The following is a 21,050-nucleotide window of genomic DNA, read 5'->3' on the forward strand; positions in this document are numbered from 1 at the left end:
TGGCACCAGGAGCTGCCATACAAGAAAACAAGGCCTTTCAAATGTCCAACCTAGAATTCTGCTCTGACCACGCATCTCACTAAGGCCCCTGGTGGGTAGGTGGATGCTCCAGCAAAAGGAAGGAGCCAGCTAAGAAAGCAAGATGTGGGCCAACTGAATAGGGGAGCCAATCTGGGGGAGAGGCAGTCTGGACCAGCGACAGGAGGACCCGGGCCTACTTCATGCTAAGATTGGGACAGACGGCAGCCGGCTTTGAGAAGCACATCTCCAGGAAGAAATGGGGTCACAAGAAATGAGCAACATCTAATGGAACAGAAAATCTCTGTTACGCTGGAGGCATGTGCTCAGAAGGAAAAAGCATCAGAAATTCTGGGAAAACAGCAAGCTGAACAGTGGCATGAATTGGAGGAACGAGTAAAGGGCAAGGACAGGGTCTGCGCCTCCTGGCCTCGGGGACATTTCCCTTCAAGGTCAAGCCAGTGGCCCAGGACGACATTTCCCTCCCCGGAATGGTTCTGTCCGTCACTCATTCTTCAGGGAATAACAGCTACGGACTTGTGATCACATACATGTTCCTTCTGATTATTCTGTTTTTTCAATCAACCTATATAGATCCCAATACAGAAAATTCAAAATGTAAAAAATAACCCCATGACAAGTGGATGGGGAAAAGAGAAGGTGAAATAGTGGGCGGAGTGGGATGGGCATTTATTTCTTATTTCAATCAAATGAAACAGCTTAAAATGAGTGAGAAAAATAAACACTCAAGCCCAGCATCTGACAATAAACAGACAACTGATAGAAGACCTCAAATAGCACACATATTTTTTAAATTTAGGGGGCAACAAGAGACGTGGGGGTAAGTGGGTGCAAAGTCATCTCTCATTCCAAGAAGCCACTAGCTACCCTCTAACACCGATAAATCAGGAAACAGAAACATAGCACCTTCTGTTAGAGTTTACGGAGGTAATTAAGAGAATCCAAAAGTGGTTTCTCTGGGGCTTGAAATAGGAGGCAGGGTGAGAATTTTCTTTAAAATGTACTTCTGTGTGGTTGGATTAAACTGTTTTTACCCTGTCCATGTGTTACTTTTTTTTTGCGGTACGCGGGCCTCTCACTGTTGTGGCCTCTCCCGTTGCGGAGCACAGGCTCCGGACGCGCAGGCTCAGCGGCCATGGCTCACGGGCCCAGCCGCTCCGTGGCATGTGGGATCCTCCCGGACCAGGGCACGAACCCGTATCCCCTGCATCGGCAGGCGGACTCTCAACCACTGTGCCACCAGGGAAGCCCCCCATGTGTTACTTTGATAGCGGTTTACAATGAGTTTTAAAAGAATGAAGTAGGGCTGAATGTGTGCACATTGAAGGGTGTCCATGAGTGAATTGCAGAATGAAATTTAATTGTACAGTCCCATTTACAAATAAATAACAGAAAGCAAGAGAGATAAATTCATACCAGAGCTTTTAAAAGAGTATGTGCATATTTACATGTTTGTTTGAGGGGGAACAAGGCCTGGAAGAAAAAGCACCAAAATGCTAAAATGATTGTGCTACAAAATGGGGGGAAAAGGAGGGTGGTCATCTCTTATTTTGTTTACTTCTATTTAATTTGACTCCTTTTGAGATGTTTGCATGATAACTTTAAAGCATAAATGATGCAGTTCCACACTGTAGAGGGCTTTCTGTTGAAACTAGGTTTCACTAGCATCTCCTTCTAAATGTCTCATTTACTCTTGCATTTTGCCTCAATGATAGAGAATTTCGCCTTGATTTTGGTTAAAACTCAATCTTTGCAAACATACTCTCTTTCAAGATGATTTTGGTTCTGTCCAATAAAACACCCCTGAGCACTTTGCAAGCAGGCATGAAATGCTGGCGCTGGGGAGGGCTGTCCTGTCTCTGGAGGGGAGCGTGTGGACAGCCGGATGGTGGGGGCCAGGACGGTGGAGGGTTTGATGGTCTCAAAATGCTTAGACAACGGCCTGATTCGAAAACAGTTTTTATATCTGTGGTAAAAATGAAAATTCTTTTGATTTCTGCTAGCAATTCCGGAGTGCTTAGAGAAGGATCTTTCAGTTCAGCTTCTTCATATAATCTTTCAAAACTGGATCATAACAGGTAGGTTGTTGCCATTTGTGGGCATGTGGTATTTTCATTCAGAGTGGACTATTTCCTCTATCCTGCGGGGGAAATAAACAGCACAGTATGCTCAGCATTCAGTGAGTGCCTCCAACGGATACGATGAAAGTGAAGCTTGGAGATGCTGTGAGAGGAATGTTGTCAATCTCCAGAAGGCCTAGGTAAACAGTCGTAGACAGAGAAACCACGGGGATAGAACAGTGGCAATGAAGTCCTGGACTTTTCTCTTTATAGACTGATTCTTTGTACCTTCTAAATCCCTGATTAATCAGAGGGTAGTCTGGATCACAGAGTTCCTTGTCCCCAGGGTAGTCAAGGTGGGCATGAGACTGAGGGGCTGCCTGCAGTTCTCGGGGCAGGCGGCTTACCCATCACGTGGTCTGATCATTGCCTGGTTTCGCACAAAACCTTCTGACACATCTGTGTGTAGAGAGGCACCACCAGGAAGCCCCAACACCAGGGTCCAAATCCTGCCTTAGAAGGACATAACCAGTGAAGAATGAACGAAACAGACCTGACCCGGTTTCCTGTCTGACAAATGAGGCCAGCATACCCTGCCTGCATGTTTGTATTGGGAAGCCCGAGCCCTGGGGTGTCAGACACACAACTCCACCTGCCGGTGCCTCTGTCCATCAGGAATGCTCCAGTGGAGGTGGGATGCTCGCCCAACCCTCTAGCAAGAGCTGAGTGTACCACCATTTTTAACTACATAACACTTTTCTTCCTTTTTCGCATTTTGTATTTTTGATTGAAGTATAACTTATGAACATAAAAGTACAGAAGTCCCCAGGGCAGAACTCAATGAATTTTGGCATATGTATATACTCGGCTGACCACCACCTAGGTCCAGATAGTGAATGTTTCCACCCCCTGTGGTATACAGACAGAACATATGGTGTGGGCTCTTTTGGGTCTGAGTTCTTTCACTCAGAACTATATCTAAGAACCGTGTCTTCATCCATTTCGTTGCGTGGAGGTCCTTCCTTTTTCACTGCTGAGTAGTATTCCATTGTGGAAGTATACCAGGATTCCTTTGTCTTTCTACTGTTGATGCTCACTTGGATCGTTTCTAATTTGGAATTATAACAATAGAACTGCTATGAGCAATTTTTTTTTTTTTTTTTTTTTTTGGCGGTACGCGGGCCTCTCACTGTTGTGGCCTCTCCTGTTGCGGAGCACAGGCTCCGGACGCGCAGGCTCAGCGGCCATGGCTCACGGGCCTAGCCGCTCCGCGGCATGTGGGATCTTCCCGGACCAGGGCACAAACCCGTGTCCTCTGCATCGGCAGGCGGACCCTCAACCACTGCGCCACCAGGGAAGCCCCTGCTATGAGCATTTTTGCACGCGTGTTTTGGTGAACAAATCCATTTAATTTTGTTGGGATTATACCCAGGAGAGGAATTGCTAGGTTACAGAGCATATGTATGTTTAGCTTTAGTAGCCCTGTGGAATATTTTTCCAAAGCAGCTATTTCATTTTACACTCCCACTAGCAATGCATGAGCGTTCCAGTTGCTCCACATCCTCACCAACGCTTGGTATTCTTGATTCTAGATATTCTAGTGGTTGAGTAGTGTTCCACTTACATTTTTTATGGCACTAATTACACTAGAGTGTGTACGGCAGTTTCTAATTGTCCACACATATCTAGTTCTCCTTCCTTAATGTAGTAGACTTTCAGCTGGGCACACAGTCACTCAGTTAGCACCTACATGTCTAAACCTCCCTTGAAGCTACATGTGGTCCCAGGACTGAGTTCTGGTCAATGGTGTGGACCGGGGTGATCCGTGCCACTTCCTGGACTATTGAATTGCATAGTTTGAATCCTGCCTCCAGTCGGATGGGATGGCAAAGCTGCCTGCAGTCACGGTCTGGTCCTCTACCTCTGGCAATGTTACGTAAGAAGTAAATAACTCCTATTGCATTAATGAAGGAGACAGGACTCTTGGTTGCAAGTGACACAAGTTCAGCTCAAACGTTAGGCTCACTTACATTTAAAGGTACTTCAGGTACAGCTAGATCCAGGGGCTGAGATACCATTGGTGGCCTTCGTCCTTTCACTGACTCATTTCCTTCTTCTCTCTGATTGACTCTGGTTCTGCTTGGGTGTTGGTTTCACTCTCCTGCCACAAGGCCACTGGCAGCCTCAGTTCAAAATGATGACAAAGATTCTTTCTCACCAAACTACGCATCCCATGGAAGGACTTTGGTTGGCTTTGTTGGGTCTCCTGCCCATCCCGTGAACTTATAACCCTGGACAGGGCTGGAGAACCACCAGTGGTGGAAACCACTGTGTTTTATGTCTCTTTATCGCAGCAGGAAGCGCTGTCCCCCAAAGAATGCACTGTGATGACTCAGTTGCCCTCTGACTCTAATACAGCTGGATGGTGTTTTTGTCTGCTCAGCAGCATCTGTCCACTAGTCACCTAGCCCTGAGGTTCTGTGAGATTATTAACCACACCCCAGCAGGGACGTAAGCAGGTGGCTCAGGTCTGACCGCTGGTGGTTCTCCAGCCCTGTCCAGGGTTATAAGTTCACGGGATGGGCAGGAGACCCAACAAAGCCAACCAAAGTCCTTCCATGGGATGCGTAGTTTGGTGAGAAAGAATCTTTGTCATCATTTTGAACTGAGGCTGCCAGTGGCCTTGGGGCAGGAGAGTGAAACCAACACCCAAGCAGAACCAGAGTCAATCAGAGAGAAGAAGGAAATGAGTCAGTGAAAGGACGAAGGCCACCAATGGTATCTCAGCCCCTGGATCTAGCTGTACCTGAAGTACCTTTAAATGTAAGTGAGCCTAGCGTTTGAGCTGAACTTGTGTCACTTGCAACCAAGAGTCCTGTCTCCCTCATTAATGCAATAAACATGTTTGAGGGCAATTTTATACAAGCATTGTGCTAGATGCAGGGGATCCAAAATCATTTACCCTTTAAAATGGTCATTTTACCTTCATTATTTACCCTTTAAAATGGTAATTCTTAATCTGGATAGACTTTGGAGGGCCCATACGGATAGAATCCACGGGAAAAAAAGAACTACGTTGCCTCCCCACCCCGCTAATCTCTAACTGACATTAAGCAATTTTATTCAAATATCAATGCAGGCAACAGAATGCAGTCATGTTAGCCCAATGTGCAACCTGCGCCCAGCAGAAATCACAGATATTTGCACATCACATCTCAAAATACTGGGCAGCTTGGTCACGACTTCAGAATTCCTAGTTATCAGGCTTGCTGCTAGAGCGTGTTATTCAGTGTGTAAATAACGAAGCAAGTGGATCGCATTTTGAGATATTTTGTTAACCGGATTTCAGTCTAAGAGGTTTCCATTCTAATTCTGTATTTTACTTTATGCGTTTCAAAGCATATTCTGAAAAGAGGTCAAGAGTTCACTAAGCTCTAGGGGCTCAAAACGAAGACCAGACTAAAAGAGAAACACAGCAAGAAACAATTGTAGCGCAGCCTGGTGCAGGTGGTGATTGAGAGCCATGCAAGGTGACATCACAGCAGGAGGGGAGGCTCTGCTCTGCCCAGGGTGTGGGTGGGAGGGTGGGGATGGAGAAATGATGCTCCAGCTGTAATGCCTGATGGGCCTCTGCCAGAGGCCGGATGTCACAGGGAAGTGCTGTGGCTCGAACAGCTGGTGGCGTAGGTGGCCTTTGGGGGTCGGGAAGACATTGCTGTTGCAGGTCAACTGAGGACACCAGCTCTGGTTAAAGTTAATGGTCAGCCAGGGCAGCAGGCCAGCATCCTGTTCTGCGTCCCCGATTTCCACTCTGCCTTGTTCCAAGTGGGGTAGCGCTCAGCGGCTTTCACCAACCCAGCTCTCAGGAGTATTTACACTCCGTGAATACCACAAAGGAAGCCTTGATAAACCAAGCTTTGCATTTAGCAACAGGGAAAGTGCTGCGGAAGAGTGTGCATGAGGCCTAGGTTACACCCCTGAACCAGAGCGAGTTAGTACTTCGTGATCTGACAGCTAAAATACTGCTCGAGGCACACAGGACAATGAGGACAGCTCCAAGCCTTCATTTATAAGCTGCTGCTGGAATGCAGCTTTCAAGAGACGAGTGCTCCATGTTCCGTGGGGGTCCCAGGACAGCAGCACAGGAGCGTACTGGGGGCCCCGACCACTCCCTCTCCAGCTGAAGAAGGTGCTCTGATAATGAGGTGCCCAGTGGAGACCCGTGAGGACCCTTCCTCTTACGGAGGCTGCCAGGAAATGGGCCTTCTCTGGAGTGGGGGAAGGAACCGTGAGGGTGGGGCGACAGCCATGCCATCAGCACGCTAACAGCGGAGGCCTGGTCCCATGCATCCCAGGAGCACTTTTCGGTCACATTCAAAGGGTGGGAATGTAAGTTGGTGCAGCCATTATGGAAAACAGTATGGAGGGTCCTCAGAAAACTGAAAATAGAGTTACCGTATGATCCAGCAATCCCACTCCTGGGCATTTATCCAGATGAAACTCTATTTCAAAAAGATACGCATACCCTTATGTTCATAGCAGCACTATTTACAATAGCCAAGACAGGGAAACAACCTAAATATCCATTGACAGAGGAACAGATAAAGACGATGTGGTACATATATACAATGGGACACTACTCAGCCATAAAAAAAGAATGAAATAATGCCATTTGCAGCAATATGGATGCAACTAGAGGTTATCATACTAAGTGAAGGAAGTCAGAAAGAGAAAGACAAGTACCATATGATATCACTTATATGCAGAATCTACAATATGGCACAAATGAACCTATCTCCGAAACAGAAACACACTCATGCACATAGAGAACAGACCTGTGGTTGCCAAGGGGGAGGGGGGTGGGGGGATGGAGTGGGAAGTTGGGATTAGCAGATGTAAGCTCTTATACATAGGATGGATAAACAACAGGGTCCTACTGTATAGCACAGGGAAATATATTCAATATCCTATGATAAACCATAATGGAAAAGAATATAAAAAAGAATGTATATATATATATATATATATATGTATATATGTATAACTGAATCACTTTGCTGTACAGCAGAAATTAACACTACATTGTAAATCAACTATACCTCAATAAAGAAAATAGTTCAGATATGTGAGGGGGATAAAAGGACATAAAAGTTTAAGAGAGATTACTCCTTGGCGGTAAAACTGAAAAAGTAAATAAGTAAATAACTTTTGGTGTTCAAAAAAACAAAACAAAAGACATTTCCCCAGACCTGCAAGCAAGTGGGCAGAGGTTGCCCAGACATCACCTCAGCCCCCAGGGCCCATTTCTCCGGGGGTCACAGCCCTCTGCTTTGCCAGCCCACGTGCTAAGCCCTTGTTCACAGGCTTGGGCTCGGGCTGTACCCTTAGCTGCAGGTGAAATGCATAGGGCCAGCTCTTCTAGAAAACATTTCCTCCTTTGCTCAGATACTCCCCGTGTTGGCGGTCTTTAAAACTGCTCCCAATCAACCACACACAAGTTCCACTGCCCACGGAGGAACAGAGGTGGAGAAATGGGTGTTTCTCCTCCTGTCCCTTGGGCCATGGTGGAAGCCCAGTGTAGTGGTGCCCTGTAAACTGACACAGAGTTTTTTTTCATGTGGGATTGAAATATCATCTAGGCAGTCACTGTGCTCATCCACACAGAGATGCATCAACGTTCTGACAGGAAATGTAGAGAGACTTCACAGAACATGACCTAAGTATCCAAACATTTGGCGTTTCTGGGGAAGCTGGAAGACAAATTGGTGGAGAGGATGTCTTTGATGTGTTTCAATTTAGTGTTGGAGGGGGGCAGGGAGTGGGTCAAAAGTGACACAAGATTACCATCCCTGTGCACAGGGTTCCTTTGGTTACTCTTCTGAAGGAGTTTAAAATGTCCCATAATAGAATGTAAAACATCAACAAGAATGAAGAGACACACTGGGTCAGTTTGTGTGATCCGGATGAGTCCCTCCCAGGTGCTGGGTGGTGGGAATGTGTTGTCATCTCATTGAATCCACCCCTATCTCCTTTCTACAAATGAGGAAACAGGCCAAGAGAGGTTTATTTTGATTGTCGAAGGTGCTGAAGCCGGAAGCATGGGCTCCGGGTCAGGCGTGCTCAGTCAGTCTCTCCTTTGCCCGGCCACCCTTTGCTTTGTCTGCAGAGGGAGCAGGCAGGGGTGCAGTTGCCTTATTAAAGACAGCGTGGCATGGTCTAACAGCTGGGAGAGGTTCCAGGGGTCAGCCCTTCTGCGGGTCCCCTCCAGCAGTTTCCCGTGGTGGTCCCAGAACCTGTCTAGACGCTGGCCCTGTAGGACGTGCTCCTCTGGCAGGCAGATCTGCCAGGAAGCACTCACGAGTGGGAGGAAATGGACTCTCTAATCTAATTTCCACCCATCTGTCCTCGTTTTGCCCTTCATAACCCCGCAGGGTAATCCTTCTTCCCGGACAGCTTTGCAAATATTTGGATTCCACCATCTTGTGCTCCACACATGGATCTTCCAGACTGAAGGCTCCCCACGTGTCAATTAATTCCATCCGTATTACCAGCAACTCCTACGGCCTGCTGGTGGCCGTCCTTAGACCCCAAGCAAGGGCACCGTGTTCTGGATGAGTCACACTAGTGAAGAGCCCAGGAGAGCACCCCCACCCCGCCCCAGCTCTGCAATACTGGCTTTTACCAATCCAAAGAATGGGTCCCTTCTTGGGGCCTAGGCTGCTGTTAAAACAGCCCTGCCCTAATCTCTTCCCATCAAGTTTTACTCCAAATTAGATGGCGAACACAGATTCACAGACTTCTCCCACTGGAAGACAGCTTGGAAGGGACATCTCCCCCATGTCTTTCTCATAACAGTAGCCAACGATGAATGTGGGCCACGTGGTCCTGGGGGCTTTACCCAAGGTTCTCTCCTCCGTGCTCAGCAACGCTTGGAGAGATCCTCACCTTGGGAAGGGCGGGACAGGGCTCACAAGGTCACCCTGGAAGCATCAGAGCCAGGACTGAAACCGGAGTCTATCAGATTCCAGATTCCATGTCATGATCTCTACCTACAGAGGGTAAGGAGGTGAGCTCCTGGCAACCCCTACCTGCACCCTTGGCACTAGTTTCACCATCTTAGTTTTGCTGGCCCCGCGTCGGTGTACTGGCCCTAAGGCCTGCCTCTTGGACTGTCAGCACGGAAAGGCAACTGGCCCCTGAAGGGAGTGAGGCTCTCGGGCCTATTACTGAACCTTTAGGAATGGCTTCATTTTAAAACTCTCATCCTGGCTCTCAGTGGCTTGTAGGCATCAGGAAAGCGGCCTCAGGTGCCCTGGGAGTGTGCCTGCAGCCTGGAGATCTATGGCCAGGCCTCGCGACAGAGCTCCCTGACTCCTACACATGGGGAAATCCTGGCTCGTTCATTGGGAACTGTACCCCTTTCTCTGGAGAGCATCCCTTAGCAGGTCTACTGGCCAGGCCAGCCACCTTCCAGGCCTGTCACTTCTTTCTCCAGGGCAGAAAGGTTTGGAGCTGTCTTCAGAGGGTACCTAGGCCCTCAAACCTGTGGGTTAGTATAAATGTTGGGTAGCACATGTTGAACACGAAACAAACAGTTGGCCTGGAGGCAAACAGAAGGGCTGCAGCAAATCCTAGATTGGTACCAGCCTGCCTCACCCTGGAAAAATAGCAGGAGGTTTGGTTTGGAGTATTCTCATACAAATCAGATTTGCTTGGAAGCAAAGGAGCAAGTGTCCTGGGAGCCCACATGCTTTGTCCACACGGTGTGCAGGTCAGGTCCCCAACACAGCTGCACCAGGGCCTGCGGGCTCGAGAAACCTTGGAGATTTGGGGGGGGCCTGGAAAGGGTGGGGTCAGGTCAGTCTCCCAGATGGGGCAAGCTGCTCCATTAGCAGGTGGTGAGGAGGGGGTAACTGGGCACTTCAGCAGAACCTGTGTTGGACCCAGCAGAGAAGTGGCCAAGACAGAGGGAAAGTGTGGCGGTGGCGGGGGAGATGAGGTGGGAGGTGGTAGGGGCCAGTGGGGGAGGGGGGCGGGGAGAAGTAGAGGAAGGTGAAGAAAGGGGAGGGAAAAGGGGAGGGACGGAGAGGGTTGGGGAGAGAGGAAGAGGGCGGAGAGCCGGGCGGGGAGTAGGAGGAGGCAGGGGAGAGGGGGAGGGACGAGAGAGGAGGCGGGAATGGGAGGAGGGGAGCAGAGGAGGGGCCTGCGCACCACCCCTTGCCCTCCCTCCCGCGCCGGCCTCCGCGCCCTCGCGCGCCGCAGCATCCCCGCGCCGCCTGGCCGCGCCGCCCCTCCGCGCCGGGCCTGAGAGCCGGCCGCCGCCGCCGCCGCCGCCGCCATTCCTACGCCCGCGCTCTCTGGGCCGGGCACCGCTGTTTCGCGCGGCCAGGACGCACCGCGCCAGGTAAGGGCCGGCGGGCAGAGGGAGGGCGCGGGCCGGGCAGGTGCGTGGGGGCGGCGAGACCCTCCCCGGGCCGGTCCCCAGAAGCCTCCCGGAGCCCCCGCCCCGAAGCCCCGTGACTCCTCCCGGACCCCCGGACTCTCACGGAGTCCCGTTCCCGGAGCTCCCTGACTCCTCCCCGGACCCCTCCCGGAGTCTCCACCCTGGACCCCCAGGACCCCTCCCCTGCTCGGCTCCCTCCCTGCCCCGGCGCGCAGGTGGGTCGGCGGCGCTGGGGCGGCGCTGGGGGTTCGCGGCGCGTGGCCAACCCTGTCCAGGGGCGGGGGCGGCGCGTTCGGCCAGGCCCGCCGCTCCTGTCCACCCGGCCCCCGCCCCACTTTGGCCATTCGGGCCTGGCCAGGCCCCGCGGCTTCTATTTCTGTCTCTGAGGCCTCGGATCCTGGGCGCTGGACCCGGAGCCGCGTACTCAGACAGGTGGGGCAGGTCGGGGCCCTGGTGATGAATGCTGCAGGCCTCGGCTTCCTTTAGGGTTTTGGCTGCGTGATTCTAGAACAGCCAAGGAGAATCAGCAGCCTTAGCTCAGGGCTGCACCTGTTGCAGCCGCTTGGTGAGCTGCAGGAGGCTGAATCCACTGGGGTTTTGCCAATGCAAACATGGAAAGGAGAGTTGGGTCGTGGTGATCCTCTTCGTTTATTTGATTTAGTATTGGAGGTGGGGTGCAGGGGAGTCTGGAGGTGAGCAGTTCACCGAAAATGAGGCCTAGGCCTCATTGTCAAGGGCAGGGACCTGCTTTCTGGAGCGTTTGCCATGCGAAGTTGTTCTGCTTTTGATTTGAAAACCTCCCCTTATGTTAAGCACATCCAGGACTTGGGAACTGTGGCCAAGTGCCTGGCTCCCCTATTCTGAGTCTATTCAAATCCACTAGGCGCTACCGAGCGGAAGTTTCCTTTCCAAGGGGTAAAGTGACATCGGTGACCTGTCACCTCATATCTGCCCCAGGCCTGCGGCCTGCCTTCTGGCTGCCTGGAGGCCGTTATTTGGGAATGTTTACTGTGTCCCAGAAACAGACTGCCTTGGCCAGTGCTGAGGCCAGGATTCTGGTAGAGATAATGCCCCGATTGTCACTTGAACCGTTGGTGTCTGTGCATAACGTCTGCAAGAATAAAGAAGAATAAAGCAGGCCTGCTCTGAGTACTCCAGGCACCAGGTCCTACCAGGGATAAAACCTACAGGAATGAGGGGAGGGTGAGGGACACGCTGGGGTATTTCTGTGGACAAGGACTGTCCCCGCCAAGAGGCCGGACCTTCAGATTGAACAAAAAAGTGTTTGTAGTACAGCCAGCAGGTAAACCAAATAAAGAAATAAAAACTAACTGCTGGCACTGAAAGGCAGCCCTGCCCAGTTCCACTCTTGCACCGTGTTACAGGACCCCGAGCTGGCATGGGAACTGGCTGCCTTTGACTGTTGGAAAATGCAACCTTTCAGAGACCCTCCACTGGTAACCGGGGTGCTCTGGCAGGCTTGCTCAGGGTCCTGGCAGATTTATGCATCCACCCTGGCTCGGGAGTAGGGGGCAACGCCACACCACACAGCTGTCCAGTGGGTCTGGGGGCAGGGAGATGACCTTAATGACGTCATTCACTCGTGGTCTGTTCCCTGTGGGTCAGCCAAGGCGAGTTTCATCTCAAGTGCCTTCCCCACACCAGGCAGGGATGTCTAGGCCAGTGCTTGGGAGTGCACACTAATGGCTGGCTTTGAGTGATGGGGGAGGACCATCCGCTGGTGCCAGCACATAGCAAAATCAATAATGTGTTGCAGAGATCAATGGTTTTCTTGCTGGTCCTCTGTGCTTCTAGAGGGAGCCTGCGTCTCCCACACTGAGCATGGACAGGCCCAGGCTTCCCAGCCCTCCCTCTGGGTTCCATTTCTGGTGGGGGGAGGGGGGGTTCGGCCGGGATGCTGGCCAGGAGCCTCTTCCTAACCCCTTGTTCTGTCTGATGAGCCTGGGGCCAGAGCTCTTGGGTTGGCACTTTGGACCCATGTTCCCTCCCCACCAGCAGGAGTCCCCAGTGTCCCTGGGTTAGGCCCCTGCTGCTGTGTAAATGAATTGGCTTTCTGATTGTTCCATAATTAACAGCAACCTTCCCCTCATGCTAAGAATTTGTGTGATCAGAAGAACTCCTGGGGGGGCTTCCCTGGTGACGCAGTGGTTGGGGGCCTGCCTGCCGATGCGGGGGACACGGGTTTGAGCCCCGGTCCGGGAAGATCCCACATGCCGCGGAGCGGCTGGGCCCGTGAGCCATGGCCGCTGAGCCTGCGCGTCCGGAGCCTGTGCTCCGCAACGGGAGAGGCCATAACAGTGAGAGGCCCGTGTACTGCAAAAAAGAAAAAAAAAAAAAAAAAAAAAGAACTCCTGGGAAAGTGATGTGGCAAGTAGTTCCTCCCCGTGCCCCCAGTCCCCCATCCCCAGGCTCTTCTGAGAGTGACTGTCCAGGCCTGCAGGGCGCTGCGGGGTGAAGCTGGCCATGTGTAAAAATATACACATGAACTTGCCATCAGTTGACTGTTGAGGGTGGTTTTGCTGGAAGAAAGATTACCGTCCTTCCTGGGGCTTGGCAGGTGCAGCCTCCCCAGCCCCACCTGTGCCACTGGGGCCCGTGGCCACTTGGGGATGTCTCGGGGCGTCACCCGAGAGCAGGCCGGTCGGGCAGGCTCCCCTGTACTGGAGACTCACTCAGCACAACTCATGGCCGTTTCAGCCTGCCTGCTGTCAAGAGGTGATGTGGGGCAGTGGAGATTTATTAAGAGGAAATAACTGTTGATTCAGTCAAGCGGAGACAGCGTGTAAGTGGGCCTCGCCTGGAGCTGGGATGGCGTTTTTCCGTACGACAACTAAGCTGATCTTTGGGTTAGGCAAATTGACTCATCCCAGTTCCTTGGAGTGGCTCACTTTCCAGCTGCCTGACCCTTCCCGAGTGCATGAACGTTTACCTGGCAGGGTAGTACCTGGGCCAGGCATCACAGCAGCCCAGGTGTCATTCCCCCATAACTGCCTTCCAGTGTGCCCTTGTGATCCTCCAGTGGGACAGGGTCCCTTATTTGCTGTGAAAGTCTCAAGATGCTGTCTGTGAAAGTAGAGACTACACCCCCACCCCCTCCCCACCTCGGTTGCTTCTGCATAGCAGCCGGGATTGCAGTCTTTGAACAAAACGCAGTCAACCTGCGTTTGACCCAAGAATCACTCCTTTCAAAAATTACGGTATTTATGAGATAGTTGGACATTTGTTGAGTGAATGATGATTTTAAAGGATAATTATATTCCTTAGGAACAGCACTGAGGTTACGTTGAAGCAATCTTTAGCCTTTAGTGATAGATACTGGAGTTATTTGCAGAGGAAATGATACAGCATTTGAGATCTGTTTCAGGTTAGCACGGGTCAGGGTGGGCTGGGGTGGTGGAGGGCCAGGATTGTCCATGGTTGGATGGTTGTTGGCTCTGGGTGACCGTACCTGAGAGTTCGTTATTCTGTTCAGGCCACTTCTGTGTATTTTTGAAATTCTTTATCATAAAAAAAGTTAATAATCTAAGAATCCCATTCCACCCCCCCCCCAGAATGCCATAGGATCCTTCACTTCATGAAATAGTTGAGGGTTACTTTAAAAGAAGTGCCTATGTATTAAGTGAAAACACTGCTCCTTAGTGTAGACTGTATGGAACGACTCCTTTTATGCATGTGTAGGTAATAAGGTGTAGAAGCATCTGGAAGGACAGACGCTGTGTATTGAACAGATGATGATGGAGTGCCACTGTGGATGAGTGGGACAGGCACTGCTCCAGGCTCTAAGGACATAGCTCCAAGCAAGAGTGACTGTCCAGCTAGCAACAGGGGTGGGAGGGAAGGATGTGTGTGTGCACGCGAGTATGTGTGCTTGTGTGTTGAGGCAGGGTTGAGAAGGGGGAGGGCGGGAGGAGCAAGGGGACCCTGTCCTTTCAACCCCATGCACTTCTGTGTGGTTTGTTTCTTTTACAGTGGGATGATTTTTGTAATGATAACATGTATTTTTAAGAAGGGGTCTCCATTAAGGAATAGAATAGCCTATTTTAAATATTAAATTTCTAAATCTAAATTCTAAATGGGTTTGACTTGTAGGAATTCATGTTCCTACACAGCTTAATAACGGATGATGTGGCTTAAATGAGGCATTCAATGAATCGATAGTCACTGATGCTCTGAGTATGTGATCTGTGGGCCGTGAAAAAGAGACATTGATACCCTGACCTCGGCAATAGCAGAGACAAGACCCAAACCCTGAAAATTAAACAGCAACATCATCTCTCAATGGGGGCAGTAAGCTGAGGGACCATCCTGGTTCTGGGCCGTGGGATGGGGAAAGCCCTCAGCTCAGACCCACCATAGTCCTGTTTTCAGTGGAGAACCACCTTCCCTTCCATGGGACTTGGCCCAGAAACAAAAGCAAAGACGGTCCAGGGCCTTCGTGGGTGGATTTCCACTGCTAGTTGGATGACCTGCCCCTGTGGGGCTGTCCCACACATTTTTAGCAGTTGCTGTTTTTTCATTTAGTAGAGGGTATGTTAAGTCACTTTCATCTATACCAACAAAAAAGCATACAAATCCTATATCCACAAAGTAAAAAAGTACAAGTTTTCTGGGGTCCTAAGTTTTTTGTTTTTTTTTTCTATTTTCCTGTCCTATTGCAAGAAATTTGAGTTGCTTAAGCACCAGAATATAATCTGCTTTGATCTAGCATTTGGGTGTTGTTTGGCTCTGATGCGTGTTTTGATTTTGTTTGCAAGGACACTACGTTCCCGGGGGCCTGCCTTGAATAAGGGCCTCAGCTGGACCCCACTTTGTTCTCACCATGTGTTTGGGAGTTTTGTTTGTCGTTGTTGTTTACTAGTATTTTCTGTGGCTGTGGGAGGGCACAGCCAGGCCTACAGCAGGGTGGCTCTGCGCTGAGCCTGGGGTCTTGTCTGTGTGGCCGTGAGCCGCCTGCCATCAGAACGGGCTGTAAATACACAGCCCATTTTCCCATTGAGATCAGACGTGCTCCTTGCATCTTAGTGCTTCCCAGAGGCCTTAGGGATCCTGCCCAAGTAGAGCTGTGCTGTCCGGGCATTCAGGGCACACAGGAGGTCTGTGTCCTTTGTGGGTGAGGTCCCATCATTCATCTTTCTTGAAGTGAAGGAATTAGATACCTTTAAGCCCCCTTTCAACTCGCAGATTTGTCCACTTCATGGAGTCTCACCATTTCCCCCAGCAAATGTTTATTGAGCTCCAATTGCAGCAAGAAACCAAGAGACAGAAGACTCTGCCAACTTGGCACTTACGGTCAAGTAGCAGGTGATGGAAGGCTAAGGAGAAGTAATAAGTCAGAATGTCATGCATGGGGGCCATAGTGCTATTGTGGGGTCCAGGTGCTCAAGGGAGCCAGCAGTTAGGGGGAGTTTGAGATTTGAAATCAGGTGGCTGGTGGGCTGGCGGAGGAGGTGAGGAGTGACCCGAGGGGACATCCCAGCACACTGTAGCAAGACCAGGGGGCGGGTGAGGCTGGAGCACAGGAGCAGCCCCATGCAGGTGGTGGGTCTGGCTAGATTCTGGTATGTTGTGAAGATGGAGCCAACAAGATGATTGGAGCAATAGAGGAGTCCAAGGTGACCCCGAGATTCTTGGCTCAGGCAACCTGAGGGATGGAGTGGGCATCATCCTGAGATGGACTCTCTGTGGGCAGAGCAGTTGTGGGGAATTCGGGAGGGCGGCTGGCTCTCCAGATAGTACCTGTGAGCTCCGTTGCTGTCCACGTGCTGGTGGTGAGGGGCTTTTCAGGCAAGTGAGGCTGGAGTTTGGGGGAGTGGCCTGGGCCCGGCAATCAACCTGGCTCCTGCCGGCACACAGGTGTGATTTTTAAAACTGAGTCAGCACAAGATGGCAGGAGAGTTGGATGGATGGAGGAGAGGAGAGGTTCAAAGTCAAGGGACCAAGAAGGAGTGCCATCAGGGCAGGAGAAAGCCAGAGGTGTCGGGGGCATCCAGGGGCCACGGGCAGATCATGCATGGGGAGGAGGGGCTGCCTGGCCAAGGAGTCCAGTGAGGCGAGGACTGAGAATTATCCTTGGAGAATTGACCTTAGCAACGTGGAGGTCATCAGTGTCCTGATGAGAGGTGTAGGGGTGTGGTGGGCGAGGAAAGGGGGAGAAGGAGAGCTCGGGACAGCAAGAGTCGGTAACTCTTTCGAGAATTTTGCTGAGAAATGGGGAGAAGCCGATGGGCATAAGGATTTGAGAGAAGGCTTATGTTTCAGGTTCCTGTCCTGAAGGGAAGGACGGAGCGGAGGGGAAGAGTGATGAAGAAAGTGGGGTGGGGCCCTTGCCCAAGTCCTCCGATAGGGGCAGATGGGAGGCCAGCTGTTCCCCCGCAAGCAGACTTTCACTGGCTCTAGTGTGCACTGCCCCTCTGCTTGGCCCTGAGGTAGGCAGACAGGGGAGAGGAGCCAGGGTCTCAGACAATGGTTATGGAAGCTTGTGACAGCAGAGCCTCTGAGTACGGCCGTGGGTGCCCAGGGGCGATGGAGCGCTCTTGGGTGGTGAGCACAGAAGGCCTGGAGAGCTGAGTTTGCTAGGCTCCTGGGCAAGGGGTGGATGCCCTCCTGGCTGAGAGGACACCTGTGCGGGGCAGGAGAAGGGCGGAGGGGGGCCAGGTCCACTGGCCTGATGGGCCTGGCCAGAAACAGAGGCTGAAAGTGGGGCTGTGTCCTCAGCCAGAATGTGAGCATTTCCCTCCTGATATTAGCCTGGCATTTCCTATATATAGGCCCCGGCCACTAGCGAGGACCTGCGTGTTATCTGCAACACTGCCTTAATTCCATATCCACTGAACGCTGCGTGAATGAGCGAGAGAACCCGTGTGCAGGAGTGGTTCCTCTACCAGCGGCATCACATCCCCCGAACTTGCCACAAGTGCAGGTTTTCACCTCTACCCCGGACCCCCTGAATCAGAAGCTCTGTGTTTTCATAGGCCACCCAAGGCTGGGCTAAGCACAGCCTGCCCTTGTGGGCTGCACTCTGGAGGGCAGACAGGAGCACAGAGGCAGGGCTGTGGGCCTCACTCTGGACGTTCGTTAGACTTGGGGTGTTTGTCTGTAGAAACAATGTTTCATTAACCAGTATTATTGAGGCATAAGTTACGTACAGTAAAAGGTACTTTTTTTTTTTTTTTTTGCGATGCGTGGACCTCTCAGTGTTGTGGCCTCTCCCGTTGCGGAGCACAGGCTCCGGACGCGCAGGCTCAGCAGCCATGGCTCACAGGCCCAGCCGCTCCACAGCATGTGGGATCCTCCCGGACTGGGGCACGAACCCGTGTCCCCTGCATTGGCAGGCAGACTCTCAACCACTGCGCCACCAGGGAAGCCCCCAAAGGTACTCTTTTAAGTACCCTGTTCAGTGAGTTTTGACAAAGGTACACAGTTATGCAACCGCCAGGAGTGGGTGAACTCTGGCCTGCAGGTCAGGTGCACCTCACACATTCATGCACCCACACCATCCCTGGCCACTGTCAGCCGGAGTTGAGCAGTTGCAGCAGAGATTGTTTCGCTTGTGAGCCCTCCCCAAGTTTCCTGTTGCCTCTTTGCATTCAGCCCTCCACCCAAGCAATCACTGATCTGCCGAAATTAGACTATTATGAGATTTGTTTCTTTAAGAGTTTCAAAATGGAAGCATGTATTGTAGACTCTGTGTCTAGCTTCTTTCCCTTGGCACGTTTTTGAAATTTGGTGCATGTGGGTGTACCATGGTTTATTAATTAATTCACCTGTTGGTGGATGTTTGGATTGCTTCCTGTTTGAGGTTGTTGTGAATAAAAGTGCTGTGAGCTACAACTCAACACAAAAGGAAAAACAACCAGTTGAAACATGAGCGAACGTATTATATCTCCAAAGAAGCTAGACAAATGACAAATAAGCACATGAAAAGATGCTCAACATCATTAGTCACTAGGGAAGTGCAAATCCAAACCTCAATGAGATACCACTTCCGTCTCACCAGAATGGCTTTTATCAAAAAAAAAGGGAAATAATAAGTGTTGGTGAGCAAATGGAGAAATTATAAATTTCATACATTGCTTTGAGAATGTAAAATGGTGGAGCAACTTTGGAAAACAGAGATTCCTCCAAAAGTTAAATATAGAACTGTCATATGACCCAGCAATTCTACTCCTGGGTAAATACCCAAAAGAATTGAAAATAGATATTCAAACAAAAACTTGTTTACTGCTGTTCATAGCAGCACTGTTCACAATTTGGGAACCAACCCAAATGCCTATTAGTGGATGAATGAATAAATAAATGTGGTCCCTCCAGACAATGGAATATTAGTTAGCTGGAAAAGGAATGAACTACTGACACGTGCTGCAACATGGATGACCCTTGAAAACATTATGCTAAGTAAAAATAGTCAGACATAAAAGTGCACATGTTGCATGATTCCATTTATACGAAATGTCCAGAATAGGCAAATCTACAGAGTCAGAAAGCAGATTAGTGGTTGCCAGGGCTTGGGGCAGGGGAGAATGGGAGCAACTGCTTCATATGTATGGGCTTTCCTTTGGAGCTGATGAAGATGTTCTGGAACTAGATAGGGGTGATGGTTGCATACCCTTTAAAATGGTTAAAGTAGTAAATTTTATGTTCTGTGTATTTTACCACTATAAAAAAAGATATAGGGCTTCCCTGGTGGCGCAGTGGTTGGGAGTCCGCCTGCCGATGCAGGGGACGCAGGTTCATGCCCCTGTCCAGGAGGATCCCGCATGCCTCGGAGCGGCTGGGCCCGTGAGCCATGGCCACTGAGCCTGTGCGTCCGGAGCCTGTGCTCGCAATGGGAGAGGCCACAACAGAGAGGCCCGCATACCGCAAAAAAAAAAAAAAAAAAAAAGATATAAAAAATGCTATATTCATTCGTATGCACATCTGGGTGCAGACAGGTGTTTTCATTTCTCTTGAGTAACTACTTAACAGTAGAATTGTGCGGTTGTGGGGTAAGTGTATCTTGAACTTCATAAGAAACTGGCAAACTGTTTTCCAAAGTGCTGTGTCACTTTACATCCCCACTGCTAATGTGCGAGCACAGTTATTTCACGTCCTTGCCAGCACTTGCTGTTGTCAGTCTTTTTAATTTTAGCTATTGTAGCGGGAGTTGTTGTGCTGGATCATGGACATTCTAGTTGAGTATCTTTTCCTGTATTTATTTATTTATGTGTGTGTGTGTGTGTGTGTGTGTGTGTGTGTGTGTGTGTTATGTGGGCCTCTCACTGTTGTGGCCTCTCCCATTGCGGAGCACAGGCTCCAGACGCACAGGCTCAGCGGCCATGGCTCATGGGCCCAGCCGCTCCGCGGCATGTGGGATCTTCCCGGGCCGGGGCACAAACCCGTGTCCCCTGCATCGGCAGGCGGACTCTCAACCACTGCGCCACCAGGGAAACCCCTCTTTTCCTGTATTTAGTAGCTGTTTGTATTTATTCTTTTACGTTTTTGTTCAAATCTGCTGACGTTTAAATTGGGTTATTTGTCTTCATATATTTGAGTTCTAAGAGTCCTTTACATATTCTGGATTCAAGTTCTTTGTTAGATATTTGTATTGCAAATACTTCCTCTCAGTCTATGGCTTACCTTTTTACTTTACTAATGATATCTCCTCGGGACTTCCCTGGTGGTCCAGTGGTTAAGAATCCGCCTTCCAATGCAGGGGACACAGGTTCGATCCCTAGCCAGGGAAGTAAGATCCCACACGCCGCGGGGCAGCTAAGCCCGTGTGCCACAACTACAGAGCCCACACACTCTGGAGCCCGCACCACTACTAGAGAGAGGCCTGCATGCTGCAACGAAAGATCCTGCACATTGCAACTAAGACCCGACGTGGCCAAAAATTAGATGAGTAAATAAATATTAAAAAAATGATATCTCTCAAAGGACATACATTTTTAGTTTTAAGTCCAGTTATATCAATTATTTTTAGTAGTTTAGGCTTTTTTGTGTCCTATTTAAGAAACTTTGCCTCGCCCATAGTCATAAAGATTTTCTCCTGTGTTTTCTTCTGAAAACATTATGGTTTTAGCTTTTATGTTTAGATCTGTTATCTATATTGAGTTACCTGTTAACTGGAAAGAGCTAAGAATTGAGGTTTATTGTTTTGAGTGTGGATAGCCAATTGTTCCAGTGCCATTTGTTAAAGAAACTATCCTTTCTCCACAGAATTATTGGCATCATGTTTGAAAAGTAATTGAGAATCTGTGTGGCTTTGTTTCAGGCTCAATTCTGGTCTGTTTTGGCTTATTCACCATTGACCCTAGAACCATTCTGTATTCATGACTTGCTGTATAGTAAGTCCTGAAGTCAGGTAGTGAGACTTCCAATTGTATTTCCTTTTCAAAATTGTGTTGTCTAGCCTAGATCCTTTGCATTTCTGTATAAATTTAAAATCAGCTTACCAGTCCTTCTATGAAAAAGCCTGCTTTGATTTTGACTGGGGTTGCATTAACTCC

At 50.1% G+C, this 21,050-nt stretch overlaps 1 protein-coding gene across 2 annotated transcripts in view; it reads left to right on the forward strand.

The window, feature by feature from the left end:
* Nucleotides 1–10,417: 10,417 nt before the first annotated feature.
* SEMA4D (semaphorin 4D) overlaps nucleotides 10,418–21,050 on the forward strand; it is a 109,102-nt gene continuing 98,469 nt past the window's right edge. Inside the window, exon 1 of one of the 2 annotated variants that reach the window (XM_060101278.1) lies at nucleotides 10,418–10,503. The gene's annotated coding sequence lies outside the window, so the exon portion shown is untranslated. The remainder of the gene's footprint in view (nucleotides 10,504–21,050) is intronic. The other variant, XM_060101280.1, reaches the window with a different exon arrangement.

This window comes from Mesoplodon densirostris, chromosome 6, assembly GCF_025265405.1.
Source record: "Mesoplodon densirostris isolate mMesDen1 chromosome 6, mMesDen1 primary haplotype, whole genome shotgun sequence".
NCBI lineage: Eukaryota > Metazoa > Chordata > Mammalia > Artiodactyla > Ziphiidae > Mesoplodon > Mesoplodon densirostris.